This window comes from Podarcis filfolensis (genome assembly GCF_964270895.1).
Source record: "Podarcis filfolensis genome assembly, chromosome: 18".
In the NCBI taxonomy this organism is placed as follows: domain Eukaryota; kingdom Metazoa; phylum Chordata; class Lepidosauria; order Squamata; family Lacertidae; genus Podarcis; species Podarcis filfolensis.
Genome location: NC_139622.1, coordinates 6,194,055 through 6,209,938, shown reverse-complemented (window position 1 = coordinate 6,209,938; position 15,884 = coordinate 6,194,055). Strand labels below are relative to the sequence as shown.

Here is a 15,884-nt window from a genome sequence, read left to right as displayed (position 1 = left end):
AGATGTTGTTGAACTACAACTCCCATCACCCCTAGCTAGCAAGGCCAGAGCTCAGGGGTGATGGGAGTTGTAGTCCAACAAGATCTGGGGACCCACAGGTTGAGAACCGCTGCTTTAAATCATGGGTAGGCAAACTAAGGCCCGGAGGCTGGATTTGGCCCAATTGCCTTCTCAATCCAGCCTGCAGACGGTCTGGGAATCAGCGTGTTTTTAGATGAGTAAAATGTGTGCTTTTATTTAAAATGCATCTCTGGGTTATTTGTGGGGCATAGGAATTCGTTCAATCAATCAATCAATCAATCAATCAATCAATCTTTATTACGGTCCAGAGACCCAACAAATCATTACAAAGCAATACACAATTCATACAGCCTACCTCCAGGTTAAACAAGCATTTTGTTCAGAAGATAGGGATTATTTGTTTTTGCAACCACCGATAAAAACTTTGCCACTGCAAATGTTCTAGCATTTGTCCAGTCTTCCAATAGGAACCTGACATAGCAAGCCTCTGATTTTCCCGGGAAAGGCACCAGCAAGGGTAGTATCAGTTCAGCCCTGGCTTGCTCATATTTTGCACAGTGCAACAAAATATGTTTTATGGAATCGATGTCTTGAGCACACGAGCAAAGTCTGTCCTGGTAGGGAACTCCTCTCAACCTGCCATCCAACACTGCAGAAGGAAAGACGTTCAGTCTGGCTTTGGTGAAAAGCCTTCGATAGTTTGGTACTGTCAGGTTTTTAATGTAAGATGTTAACTTAAAGACATACCCATATTGTACTCCAACTGCCAGCGGACTACAGACTGCGTGTGATCGAGATTGCAAGTCACTGTGTGCATTATCCCATAATCTTTGCTTTAACATCTTTTGGGCGCCTTCAAAACCCAGGTAATACAGTGGGGGGAGAGACCAATAGAAGTGGCTTTTTTAGCCATGGTTTTCTGCCATTTGCTGACAAACTCCTCATTGGTCAGGTGTTGGTACAAACCCTTCCCTAGATCAAACACTGAAATCCTGAGCCAATGTTTTAGGGCAGCCCACCCGCTCGTTCTTTTTTCTTCTTCAAAATATAGTCCGTCCCCCCACAAGGCCTGAGGGGCAGTGGACCAGCCCCCTGCTGAAAAACTTTGCTGACCCCTGGACTAGCCTCAATCCAGGCAAGACGAGGATGCTGCAGCTGATGGATGCTTCATGAGCACAGATGATTATATATTCGCCTTTCTTTTGACAAATGGAAAATTCCTCACTTCAATAAAGAATGGAGGGGGGAATTATAATTGATTTAGGAGACCACTGTAAGCGGATGAAAACCTTAGCAAGGTTTTAATATCACTTGTAATGTAACAAACCACTTTGGATAACTTGGACAGATAGTAAAAGTAAAGGGACCCCTGATCATTAGGTCCAGTCGTGACCGACTCTGGGGTTGCGGCGCTCATCTCGCTTTATTGGCCGAGGGAGCTGGCGTACAGCTTCCGGATCATGTGGCCAGCAGGACTAAGCCGCTTCTGGGAACCAGAGCAGTGCGCGGAAACACCGTTTACCTTCCCGCCAGAGTGGTACCTATTTATCTACTTGCACTTTGACGTGCTTTCGAACTGCTAGGTGGGCAGGAGCAGGGACCGAGCAACGGGAGCTCACCCCGTCATTGCGGGGATTCGAACCACCGACCTTCTGATCGGCAAGTCCTAGGCTCTGTGGTTTAACCCACAGCGCCACCCGCATCCCTGACACGGACAGATACAAAATGTAGATTTAAGAAATAATACGCAGTTGAAACAATGTGGTGACTGAAGATTTTAGGATAGAAAAAGGAACACGTCAGGGCTGCCCTATCTCTCCATTATTATTTATCTCGGTCCTGGAGGTGCTGCTAAACATGATAAGGGGGGACCGATTTGTAAAAGGTATTCAGGTCGGAGCCAAACAATATAAATTGAAAGCCTTTGCAGATGATTTGGTTCTAACTTTACAGGAGCCGGAATCCAGTATGAAAAGAGCTTTGGAACTGATAAAAGAATTTGGTCATGTGGCGGGATTTAGATTAAACAAGGTAAAAACTAAAGTATTAGAGAAGAATTTAACCCCAATGGAAAAGGATAGGTTTCAGAATGAAACAGGTTTAACGGTGGTTAAGAAAGTGAAATACCTAGGGATTAATATGACGGCGAAAAATTTGAATTTATTTAAAGAGAACTATGAAAAATGTTGGGCAGAAGTTAAAAAAGATTTAGAAATCTGGTCTAACTTGAAGCTTTCCTTGTTGGGTCGAATTGCAGCTATAAAAATGAATGTATTGCCTAAAATGCTATTTTTATTTCAATCCTTGCAAATTTTGGACAAGATGGATTGTTTCAAGAAGTGGCAGAGAGACATCTCTAGATTTGTCTGGCAGGGCAAGAAACCCAGAATTAAGTTTAAAATTTTAACTGATGCAAAGGAAAGAGGTGGATTTGCCCTGCCAGATCTTAAATTGTACTATGAATCAGCGGCATTCTGCTGGCTGAAAGACTGGCTGCTTCTTGAGAATACAGACGTTTTGGATTTGGAAGGTTTTAATAATGTTTTTGGGTGGCATGCATATCTTTGGTACGACAAGGTTAAAGCTCATAAGGCATTCAAAAACCATATTGTCAGGAAATCTTTGTTTAATGTCTGGATAAGATATAAAGACTTGCTGGAAAGTAAAACCCCAAGGTGGTTGTCATCTATGGAAGCTAAGGCTCAGAAAAAGCTCAATATGGAGGCTAAATGGCCAAAATATTGGGAAATTTTGGAACAAGAAGGTGACAGATTGAAACTGCAGAGTTTTGAAAAATTAAAAGACAAAGTGCGAGATTGGCTTCATTATTACCAAATAAGAGAGGCCTATAATTTGGATAGAAAAATTGGCTTCCAGGTGGATAAATCGAAACTGGAAACAGAATTGTTAGAACCAAAAACTAAGATTTTGTCAAAGATGTATAACTTGCTGTTGAAATGGAATACGCAGGATGAAACGGTCAAATCAGCAATGATCAAATGGGCGCAGGATCTAGGTCATAATATTATGTTTGCTGATTGGGAACAGTTGTGGACCACCGGTATGAAATTTACGGCATGTATTGCCTTAAAGGAGAACATTATGAAAATGATTTACAGGTGGTACATGACCCCAGTCAAGCTTGCTAAAATTTATCACCTGACTGACAATAAATGTTGGAAATGTAAAGAAGCTGAGGGAACATTCTTTCACCTCTGGTGGACTTGCCCAAGAGTTAAGGCTTACTGGGAAATGATATATAATGAACTTAAGAAAGTATTTAAAAGTACCTTCCCCAAGAAACCAGAGGCCTTTCTCTTGGGCATAGTTGGCCAATGGGTGTCAAAGAAAGATAGAACACTCTTTATGTATGCAACAACAGCAGCAAGAATACTTTTAGCTAAATATTGGAAGACACAGGATCTACCCACCGTGGAGGAATGGCAGACGCAAGTGATAGACTACATGGAGATGGCTGAAATGACTGGCAGAATCCGTGACCAGGGAGAAGAATCGATGGAACAGGACTGGAAAAAGTTTAAGGACTATCTACAAAAATACTGTAAAATCTTTGAGTGTCACTAAGATGTGGGAAGTAAAAGTAACAGGGTTTGTGTGACTTTGGTCAAAGGTGTGTGAAAAGAAGAATCTAAGAAAAAAAAGGATAAGGGGTTTTGAACAGAACAATATTATGTCATATTTTATAAGATGAGGTACGGATTAAAAAAAAAAAATGGAAAATGGGGACATAATAATTAGAATATAACATTAAGTACGGCTGAAACAAGGTTTTGAATTTGCTGAATTTGTTTGGAGTTAAGTGGAACACAAAAAAGGGGGATGTGAGGAGGTCAAGACAGAGGGGTATGGAACTTTATAAATTTAAGAAAGAGTGTTTTTCTTTTTTCTGTTTTTCTATTTTTCTTTTTCTTTTTTTCTGTCATATATTTTTGTTTTTCTTGAGCTTTATGTATGGAAATGATGCATTTTGAAATGATGAAATTCTTTGTTTTGTAAAATCTTAATAAATATGTATTTAAAAAAAAAAAAGAAATAATACGCAGTTGAAAACGTTGACAATAAGACTCATGGAAAGGGATGGTGGGAAGTCTCTCAAGACTCAGAGAAATCTCTATATACGAATGTGCACTTGGTATTGTTTTAAATTTATATTTTAATTTATTTATTTTTAAAAGAGTCCACCCCCATCCCTTAGCTAGCCCAGAGAAGGTCCCCGTTTTCTCTTGGTCGACTGCAGAACTCATTCCTGTCCTGGTGTTCAACTATCTAAATTTGCAGGAAGTGGGGGGGAAACACACTGCCTTGCACCATTTGCGTTTGTGTGACCTTAAAGCCAACGCTTATCACCTTTACAGCTTTTTAAATGTGTTTGGGTGGGTCACTGTCTTCTTGTTTTCATTTTCGCTATTTCATTTGTGCTTTGATCTTGTGAAACCACGCGGAGACCTTGCGATGAAGGGGCAGGAAATAAGTGTCATCATTCCCTTTCCCGACCTGGCCACAGTGATCCACGCGACGGTCACCTCCAGGCTTGACTACTGTAATTCGCTCTATGTGGGGCTGCCCTTGAAGCTGTCCCAGAAACTCCAGTGGGTGCAGAATGCTGCAGCGAGGCTCCTCATGGGGTCTCTACCTTGGGAGCATATTCACCCAGTGCTTTTCCAGCTGCACTGGCTCCCGGTGGAGTACAGGGTCAGATTTAAGGTGCTGCTTTTGACCTTTAAAGCCTTTCACAGCCTCGGACCCTCGGACCTACGGGACTGCCTCTCCCGATATGCCCCACGGAGAGCCTCAAGGTCCATAAATAACAACACCCTTGTGGTCCCAGGCCCTAAGGAAGTCAGATTAGCCTCAACCAGAGCCAGGGCCTTTTCAACACTGGCCCCGGCTGGTGGAACGCTCTGCCTCATGAAACCAGGGCCCTGCAGGATCTGATTTCTTTCCGCAGGGCCTGTAAGACAGAGTTGTTCCGCCTGGCCTTTGGCTTGGAGCCAGTTTGATTCCCTCCCCCTCTTTCTTTTTTCTTTTCCTTTCTCCTCCTGCGATGAGGCTACATTTTAATATTTCAATGTTTTAATGTTGTATTTTAATTTTGTTTTTACGTTGTATTCATTCAACTTGTTTTTATTATTGCTTGTTAGCCGCCCTGAGCCCGCCCTTGGCTGCGGAGGGCAGGGTATAAATAAAAATTAATAATAATAATAATAATATGCAAGAACCTGCAAGTAACTGGGCTGTTCAATCCCAGACAAAGCGCATCTTGAGAACCCTTAATCTTGGGGTCGTGGGTTTGAGCCCCACAGTAGGCAAGATTTCTGCATTGCAGAGTCAGGTTCAAGGTGCTGGTCTTGACCTTTAAAGCCCTCGTATTTACGGGACCCCCCTTCATGGATCACTGCCTTGCCGTGGCAAAGGGGCTTGAATAACTCAGAGAAGCTATGAACTATGCCGTGTAGGGCCACCCAAGAGGGACAGGTCATAGTGGAGAGTTTTGACCAACCGTGATCCACCTGGAGCAGGAACCGGCAAGCCACTCCAGTATCCCTGCCAAGAAAACTCCATGGACAAAGACAACAGGCATATAAAAGTTATGATGCTGGAAGTTGAGCCACTCAGGTCAGAAGGCCTCCAACATGCTACTGAGGAAGAGCGGAGGACAAGTACAAGTAGATTCAGAGCTGAGGAAGCGGCTGGGCCAAAGCCGAAAGGTTGCTCAGTTGCCGACAAAGGTCCGAAAAGTGATGACAAACCTAGACAGCATCTTAAAAAGCAGAGACATCACCTTGCCAACAAAGGTCCGTATAGTTAAAGCTATGGTTTTCCCAGTAGTGATGTGTGGAAGTGAGAGCTGGACCATAAAGAAGGCTGATCGCCGAAGAATGGATGCTTTTGAATTCTGGTGCTGGAGGAGACTCTTCAGAGTCCCATGGACTGCAAGAAGATCAAACTGATCCATTCTGAAGGAAATCAGCCCTGAGTGCTCACTGGAAGGACAGATCCTGAAGCTGAGGCTCCATGACTTTGGCCACCGCATGAGAAGAGAAGACTCCCTGGAAAAGACCCTGATGCTGGGAAAGATGGAGGGCACAAGGAGAAGGGGAAGACAGAGGACGAGATGGTGGGACAGTGTTCTCGAAGCTACAAACATGAGTTTGACCAAACTGCGGGAGGCAGTGGAAGACAGGAGGGCCTGGCATGCTCTGGTCCAGGGGGTCACAAAGAGGCAGACACGACTAAACAACAGCAACAATTTACGGGACCGCCTCTCCTGGTCTGCCCCACAGAGGACCTTAATGTCCATAAATAACCATAGTTTAGAGGTCCCGGGCCCTAAGGAAGTCAGATTATCCTCCACCAGGGCCAGGGCCTTCTCAGTGATGGCTCCGACCTGGTGGAATGCTCTCTCCCAGGAGACCAGGGCCCTGCAGGATTTAACCTCCTTCTGTCGGGCCTGTAAGACAGAGCTATTCCGCCTGGCTTTTAATTTGAATTCAGCCTGATCTTTTATTTCCCTTCTCTTCCCTCTCCTTATATGAAGATCACCCGCTCTGAGACCCCACAGCTAATTCTCCCCTGGCCTCCTCGCTGGCCCAAGTAGGACCAATTCAGCCAGCTAGCCCTGGGGATTATCTAATTGATTTTTGAATTTTATTGTTATTCATGTTTTTATACTGCATTTTATGCTGCTTTTATAATTAAGTGTTTTAAAGTGTTTTAAATTTGTTGTTAGCCGCCCTGAACCCGGTTTTTGAACCGGGAAGGGCAGGGTATCAATAAAAAATTATTATTATTATTATTATTATTATTATTATTATTATTATTATTATTATTTATTATGGCTCTCAGGGTCCCTTCCTATATGGTTGTTTGTTGTTGTTTTTTGCATTTTATTAATTTTTATTTGTTTCTCACACAATTCCATTCAAAATAAGTAAAGAACATCTTTTAACCTTTCTTACTTACATTCTGTAATTATATATCCATATATCACTGTACCCCCTCCCCTTTACAACCCTGTGACTTCCATCCACCCGTGCTTGGCATTATTTAATTAACTGAATATTCTTTCAATATTGTGTTAAAGCAATATACTTTATATAAAAACCCGTAAAATCTTTTCTAACTTTTGTCCCTCTCGGTGGTGGCACCCGCCCTGTGGAACGCCCTCCCACCAGATGTCAAAGAGAAAAACAACTACCAGACTTTTAGAAGACATCTGAAGGCAGCCCTGTTTAGGGAAACTTTTAATGTTTAATAGGTTATTGTATTTTAGTGTTTTTATGGAAGCCGCCCAGAGTGGCTGGGGAAACCCAGCCAGATGGGCAGGGTATAAGTAATAACTTGCAAACATCAGTCTAAGCATATCAATAAGTTTATTTTGGAACAATGTTTTGCCATATACTCCTCTACACATTCCCATTCTTTTCTTAGTTTTAGATTGTAATCTGAATCATAGAATCATAGAGTTGGAATAGACCACAAGGGCCATCGAGTCCAACCCCCTGCCAAGCAGGAAACACCATCAGAGCACTCCTGACATATGGTTGTCAGGCCTCTGCTTAAAGACCTCCAAAGAAGGAGACTCCACCACACTCCTTGGCAGCAAATTCCACTGTCGAACAGCTCTTACTGTCAGGAAGTTCTTCCTAATGTTTTGGTGGAATCTTCTTGCTTGTAGTTTGGATCCATTGCTCCGTGTCCGCTTCTCTGGAGCAGCAGAAAGCAACCTTTCTCCCTCCTCTATGTGACATCCTTTTATATATTTGAACATGGCTATCATATCACCCCTTAACCTCCTCTTCTCCAGGCTAAACATGCCCAGCTCCCTTAGCCGTTCCTCATAAGGCATCGTTTCCAGGCCTTTGACCATTTTGGTTGCCCTCCTCTGGACACGTTCCAGTTTGTCAGTGTCCTTCTTGAACTGTGGTGCCCAGAACTGGACACAGTACTCCAGGTGAGGTCTGACCAGAGCAGAATACAGTGGCACTATTACTTCCCTTGATCTAGATGCTATACTCCTATTGATGCAGCCCAGAATTGTATTGGCTTTTTTAGCTGCCGTTTTTTGATTGCTGCCGTCATCTTGGCCAATTCGATAAATTCACAAAACTTAATTTGCCAATCCGCCACTGTAGGGATTATATTTCCCTTCCAGTTTTTCATCACTAAGATCCTAGCAGCAGCCGTCACATAGAGGAATTTTTTCCCCCTTATCATTGGGGATGTCTTTTGTCATTATGTATATCGGTATGTAACGAATGAAGCTTTGCAGGGTTAAAGAAAGAGGAAAAGGTTGCAAAATTATAAAGATAAGAGGTAATCTACATTGGACACAACAATTTAGAAAGAGTAAAAAATTCGAGGTCTTAGAACAAAGGAAGGAAGTAAATATATGTATATGTACGTAACGATCAGAATGGTGATATGGATTTATTTGTAGATGTGTGTTTTTGTTTTTCGTTTTGTTCGTTTTTCTTTTTTTCTAGTGTTTTGTTTTGCTTGTTTGTACTGCTTTATTTTGGATTCAATGTTTGCAATTTTTGTTGTAATTTTGCATTAAAAATAAAAAAATTTTAAAAGGGGGGGGCGCTGCATGCTCTGACCATTTTGCTACCTGGGCAGGTAAGGTCACGCCCACCTCTAGTCACATGCAAAAGGATGTATGTCCCAGCCAGGAGGAAACAGGAAGTTCTCGACTGGCTGGACCAAACATTCCCCCGCTCGGCCACTCTAGGAAAACAAGGAATGTTGTCCTATTGCTATTTATGTATGACATCCCACAGATTCATGGAGTTGGAAGGGACCATGGCGGTCATCTAGCCCAACCCCTTGCAATGCAGAAATCTTTTGCCTAATGTGGGGCTTGAACCCACGACTGAGATTGAGAGTCTCGTGCTCTGCTGACATCTTTGGCGATCCCTCGTAGCCGAGTAAGATTGTCTTCCTTAAACACGGTTTTAACAGTGAGTCCGTAAGTGACTGTGGAGGCCAATTCTGGATCCTCACGTCCTTCCACAGTGGGGACATAGGTTTCCGGGCAGGAGTTGATCCTGGTGAGGGTTTGCCAAGCGTGCCTTCCTCTTGGCACGTTCCTCCCTTTGGTCCTGAGTTCGAGTGTCTTTAAAGCCCATGACACCTTTGGTAAAGGCTGCTCTCCAACTGGAGCGCTCGCAGGCCAGTGTTTCCCAGTTGTTAGTGTTTATGCTACATTTTTTTAGATTTGCCTTGAGACAGACTTTAAACCTCTTTTGTTGACCACCAGCATTACGCTTTCCATTCTTAAGTTCGGAATAGAAGAATATTACAGTGGGACGCAGGTGGCGCTGTGGGTTAAGCCACAGAGCCTAGAACTTGCCGATTAGAAGGTCAGCGGTTCGAATCCCCGTGATGGGGTGAGCTCCCATTGCTCAGTCCCAGCTCCTGCCAACCTAGGAGTTCGAAAGCACGTCAAAGTGCAAGTAGATAAATAGGTACCACTCCAGCGGGAAGGTAAACAGCGTTTCCGTGCGCTGCTCTGGTTCGCCAGAAGTGGTTTAGTCATACTGGCCACATGACCCGGAAGCTGTACGCCGGCTCCCTCGGCCAATAAAGCGAGATGAGTGCCGCAACCCCAGAGTTGGCCATGACTGGACCTAATGGTCAGGGGTCCCTTTTAGTGGTACCTTAGTACTCTAATTTAATCCATTCCAGGAGTCCGTTTGACTCCTGAGACGGTTCAAAAACCAAGACACGGCTTTCAATTGGCTGCCAATCAGAAACCGAGTCGGACGTTCGGCTTCCAAAAAGCGTTCGCAAACCGGAACACTCACCTCCGAGTTTGCGGCATTCAGGAGCCGATTTGTTTGGGAGCCAAGCTGTTCAACTACCAAGGTACCACTGTATTTTTCTTACTGACAGGCTTTCCCAGCTGTATAAATGGGTCTCTGTCACCCACTGGTGTCTATTTTATACTGCTTTTAAACTTATCCGACGTTAATTTGTATGTTTATGCGGTGGAGGTGTTAAGCGTTTTTAAGTTCTTTTGGTTTAATTCTGTACGCCACTATGAGACATGCACGCAGAAGGCGTTTCGTAAGAAAATACAGACCCGCCTCGTGGCTGCAAAGGGTTACAGGAATCTGTGCCTGGAAAGCCCAATGTTTGTTAACAGCACAATCCTATTCAGAAGGAAATCCCGTTCATTAGAGCATATTCCTTTTTTTTTTTTAAGAAATATTTATTAAGATTTTACAAAGACAAATATAGAAAAACACATAATAAAAAAATAAAAAATAAGTAAACATACAGAAAAAATAAGAAAAATTAAAAACAATTATTTTTCATAACTTAAAACTCATTTGCTTGTTTCTTTGACTTCCTCACACCTCCCCTTCTTGTCTTCCCATTTAAATAATCAAATCAGCAAATCCTTACCCTCTTTCATTTATCTTATCTCTATAACTTAACATTTTATAACTCAGTATTTTCATCCATTATCAATTCATTTTTGCATATTCTTATTAACTTTGTTACTAATACTAATACCCCTCAAGTTGCAGTTGGTCTAAATTGGTTTTTTTCTTAATGAGATTTTATCTGCTCTGTTTTTATGAGCTTTTAAATATTATTATTATTATTATTATTATTATTATTATTATTATTATTATTTGTACCCCACATATCTTGTTGCCCCAGACACTCTGGGTGGCTTCCAACATATAAGTAATAATTGTAACAGTAATAATAATAATCATAAACATCAAACATTAAAAAAAAACTTCCCTATTTATTGCTGCTTTACTATATTTTATTCATACTATCATAAGGTAAAGGGACCCCTGACCATTAGGTCCAGTCGTGACCGACTCTGGGGTTGCGGCGCTCATCTCACTTTATTGGCCGAGGGAGCCGGCGTACAGCTTCCAGGTCATGTGGCCAGCAGGACTAAGCCGCTTCTGGCGAACCAGAGCAGCGCACGGAAACGCCGTTTACCTTCCCGCCAGAGTGGTACCTATTTATCTACTTGCACTTTGACGTGCTTTCGAACTGCTAGGTTGGCAGGAGCAGGGATAGCTCAGCCTTAAAACATCGCACTACACAAATGCAATAAATAAATCAAATGAACGGTTCCTTTGTTATTCACCGATCATTAATTTATTATAGTTCGATACCAAAAAATATGCTGAACATGAAAATGCGCTTAACACGAAACTATAAAAAAAACTGTTGGGAAAAATGCATTGGTCACCCTCTGGCAACAGTAATAATAATAGTTTATTTTGTTATAACCATTTATTTAGCAGTAACAGTATTTATGCTGGCTGCCTACCAACACAGGCCTTTGGATGATATAGACAACACAAAACATTATTATTATTATTTTAAAAAACACACAACCTAGACTGATTACAGTCTAAACTTAATACCCAGCCCAGTGGCTGATGTTGCCCAAGATGACATTAAAAAGCAATGGAGCAGGAGGAGGGAATTCCACAGCTGACTAGGGATTTAAGCTTGCATCTCCGGCGTGCTGTGAGGTCCTAAAGCTTGCACCACTGCCATCATAAATAAAGCAAAATGTCCCTGACTCCTTGGCCCACCAGCAGCATGAACCCAAGCCTGAGCTCAGCAATGGCATCTTGTTGGTGAAATCAAATTGCACACTAAAACGGTCAGACCAGTATTTACAGTGGTGCCTCGCAAGACGAAATTAATTCGTTCCGCGAATTTTTTCGTCTAGCGAATTTTTCGTCTTGCGAAGCACGAAATCCCATAGGAATGCATTGAAAATGAATTAATGCGTTCCTATGGTCAAAAAAAGTCCAAACAAAGCCAAATTTCGTACAACAAGAGTTTATTAAGTGCTCTTTAAAGTCACACATACTGTAAAGAGCATTTCAAAATTCAAACCCAGAATTTTTTTAAAAAAACAGCAGAGTGGCCCAATGGTCACAGAAAATCATAAAAATGCAGGGGGGAAAAACAAGCTTCCAGATTCCTGCAAACCCCTCCCCAACACCAAGTCCTTGAATTCCAAACACCCCAACCCAAAATCCAACCCCCCCCAAAAAAGTTTTAAAAGCTTAACTTACCAAATGGCTGCAAAAGAAGTTTTGGAAAATCTTCAACAATCACCAGAGTCTTTAAAAACCTCAAAAAAGGCTACTATGTACACTGCGTTCTATGAGTTGCTCCTCGAAGTCAAGTCGCAACTGTATTAACGGTGTTAAGAAAAAGGAAACAAACTTGCAAGACGTTTTCGTCTTGCGAAGCAAGCCCATAGGGAAATTCGTCTTGCGAAGCAGCTCAAAAAACAGAAAACCCTTTCGTCTAGCGAGTTTTCCGTCTTGCGAGGCATTCGTCTTGCGAGGTACCACTGTATGTATGCAACTACGGCGGCAAGGTTATTGATTGCCAAAAATTGGAAAAGCAGCAGCGTCCCAACTAAAACAGACTGGTTATCTAAAATGATGGAATATAAAAAAATAAAAATAAAATTTTAAAAAAATAAAACGATGGAATCCTTCCATATTGCCGAACTAACAGGGAGGATAGAAGGAGATCTGGTACAAAAAGTGAATAAGGAGTGGGCTATCTTTAAGGAACACATCAAAATTTATGTGGGAAAAGTAGAATTTCTGACAGATATTGTGTGGATCCAGAAAATGATTAGAGTGAAAGGAGAGTAAAGTCAAGATAGAAGAAGAGATTAAAGAAATAATGAAGCTAGTTGGAAAAATAAAGTAGCGTGACAAGAACGGCTGGAAGTCAAGTTGGTGGGTGTTTGTGTGGGAAAGGTGTGTTGATATGTATAGAATGGGTAGGTATTATATATCGTGATGTAGGTATGTTTTATGTTATGAAAATAAGGTAGTGTGTTGTGTACGTGTATTGTGCAAATGTATATGTACAGTGGTACCTCGGGTTACATACGCTTCAGGTCACAGACTCCGCTAACCCAGAAATAGTGCTTCAGGTTAAGAACTTTGCTTCAGGATGAGAACAGAAATCGTGCTCTGGCGGCGGGAGGCCCCATTAGCTAAAGTGGTGCGTCAGGTTAAGAACAGTTTCATGTTAAGTACGGACCTCCGGAACGAATTAAGTACTTAACCTGAGGTACCACTGTATGTGTTTTATATGTTAATAAAAAAAAAATTAAAAAAGAAATCCAATTGCACACTAGTCAAACAGGAGGGAATCCCTCCGCCGAGGACTTGGAGTGCTGTGAGGTCCTAAAGCTTGCATCATTATTATCATCAACATCATTCGCAAAGCAAAAAATTAAAAAGTCCCGACTCTCCCCAATCAACTCTTTCCAAAAAGATTTTATTTTTTTCCTCCCTTTTTAAATAAGGAAACGCACCTGTCTTCTCCAGGCTGGCTGCTTTGCTTTCCATTGCATTGCAGGGTCCCCTTTCCACCTCCCCGGCTTGCAAACGCTTTCCTCTAGGGATTCCAGCTTGCATCTCCAGCGTGCTGTGCAGTCCTAAAGCTTGCATCATTATCATCAGCATCATTTGCAAAGCAATAAAATAAAAATAAAATAAAAAGTCCCGACTCTCCCCAATCAACTCTTTCCAAAAAGATTTTATTTTTCCCCTCCCTTTTTAAATAAGGAAACGCACCTGTCTTCTCCAGGCTGGCTGCTTTGCTTTCCATTGCATTGCAGGGTCCCCTTTGCACCTCCCCGCTTTGCAAATGCTTGGCTGGCGGCGTTGCCGGGTTAGATAACATGGGCTTAGCTGGGAGGAGAAGGGTCGCTCCGTCGCCTGGGTGGGGTCGGAGAAGGCAGCAATTGCAGACTGCAAAAAAATAAAAATATAGAGAAAAACCACACGGCCATTGCCCGCTTGCAGCCGGAGCGTGCCCTTGGCAAGATGCAAGCAAGCCAAGGGTGAGACGTGGCAGCAAGCGAGCAAGCAAGCAAGGCTGGGGTTGGGGGGGTTGCCTTGAATGCTCCCTCTCTCTTTTATTTTTTTTTTCTCCTCCCTCCCACCCCCCCCCCCCTGTGCCTTTGCCAGTTGCAATCTCCCTTTCTGGTTCCTCCTCCTCCTTTGCAAAAAAAATAATAATAATAAAGTCTCCCTTGCAAAAAAGCAACCGAGCCAGTTTGCAAAAAGCCTCATGTCAGTTTGCAAAAAGGGGAAAGCTTGCCAAAGAGAAAGCAAGTCCCCCCCCAGCGCAGTTGCTGCACCTTTAAGAAAAGGGAGGGACCCCTGTCCTTTTTCTGCTTCTCTCTCTCTCTCTCTCTTTTTTTTTTCCCCTACCCTGAGAGCAAACCAGGAAGGGAGTTCACGGCATCATACGGGGCTTTGCATCTACTGTTACAGTAGGGGCAGGAACAGCAGAGAGGAGAGGAGAGGAGAGAGAGAGAGGGAGAGGAAAAGAGAGAAAAAAGGAGGGAGGCAGGCAGGCCGGACGGGCAGAAACTGCTCAGGAATTGACTCCACAAACTCCAGGCGCCCCCCCTTTCCTCCTCCTCTTCCTGGCCCCCCCCCCACACCTTCAGGACCAACAAGGTAAGACCTCTGGATCCTTCTCTTATATTTTTTGGGGCTGCTCAAGGGATCTGATCCCCTTTAAAAAAAGAGATCTCTCCGCTGTCATCTTTTTCCTGCTTCCTCTTGCCTTTGCAACTTTCACCCAGGGGATCTTGGCAGGGGGGGGGGGTCAACAACTTTGCTTTAAGTGAGAGGAGGTTGCTGGGGGAGGGGAGGGTTTTTTTGGGGGTGGGGGGTGTTTTGTGTGTGTGGTTTTTTTTCTGGGAGGGGAGAGGTGTTCAGTGGGGTGGGGGTGGGAGGAGAGTGGGGAGGGGGGGGGTTGAAGTGCGTGGGGGGAGGAGGAAGGGGAAACAGCCTTGAAGGTGAAAGGAGAGCCTGAAGTCAAGGGTGCTGCTACTGGGGGGGGGGCTGTGTTTGTTTTGCATGGGGGGGCGCAAGTGCAATTGCACGAGATGCAAGCTGTACAGGGCACGTTGCAATCTGGAAATATTTGCATTGATATATATTAATGGGGCTGGCTTGCCCCTTTGCATTGGGGAACTGCAGGGGCTGGTTTTTTTTTGGGGGGGGGGGGAAAGGTTGCAATTAAGTGCAAAGGGGAAGCTGGAAATAACTTTCCTCCTCCTTCAGCCCCCCACCCCTCCTTTCCTCCTCCTTCCTGCCAAAGACCCTATTCTGTGCTGCGTTGCATACGTTGTACTCTTAAGGCAGGATATATGTGTGTGTGTTTTTTTAAGGGAGGGGGCTTTTGCAAGCCCCAGGGAGGACAAGTGCCTCGGCTCCCTGGGAATTGTAGTCTTTCCCCCGCGCTCCGGCCTGCAGGTGCAATGGAGGCGGGGACTACGTCTCCCGAGGTGCTCAGCGCCGGGGCCTTGCCTCGGCCTTCCGCGTGAGGCTGGCTGACGGGCGGCCGCGGCGGCCAATGGCCGGCCCGCCTGCCGCTTCCTCTCCCCACCAGCCGCCGCCGCGGCCAATGGCGGACCGAGGGAGGGCGGGGAGGAGGGGGAAGGGAAGGGAAGGGAAAGCGGCGAAGGGCTCGAGCCAGCCCTGCCCCCGGGGGGGAGAGGTGGGGTCCGCGGGCGCGGCGACCAGGAAAGGCCGGGGATTTGAGGCCTAGTACAAGGCCCCGGGCGGGGCTCGCTTGCCTTCCCAGCTTCCCCAATGGGGGCTGGGAAGGGTACAGAGGGGGCAGCTGAGGCGCTGGCCCCCTCCTCACTCTTCTGAGGGGGAATTTGAGGAGGGGGCTGCTGTTGAACTGGGAACTGGGGGCAAATATTTTGGGGTTTTTTGGGGGGAGCTTCTGATATTTAGAGGGGTGAATGTGGTGATGGGTTTCAGGGTTTTGAATGATTTTAAGGTTCA

At 44.2% G+C, this 15,884-nt stretch overlaps 1 protein-coding gene across 1 annotated transcript in view; it reads left to right on the top strand.

Moving 5' to 3' along the window:
• Positions 1 to 14,123: 14,123 nt before the first annotated feature.
• Positions 14,124 to 15,884, top strand: part of ZBTB7A (zinc finger and BTB domain containing 7A) — a 59,437-nt gene continuing 57,676 nt past the window's right edge. Inside the window, exon 1 of the mRNA XM_083594661.1 lies at positions 14,124 to 14,540. The gene's annotated coding sequence lies outside the window, so the exon portion shown is untranslated. The remainder of the gene's footprint in view (positions 14,541 to 15,884) is intronic.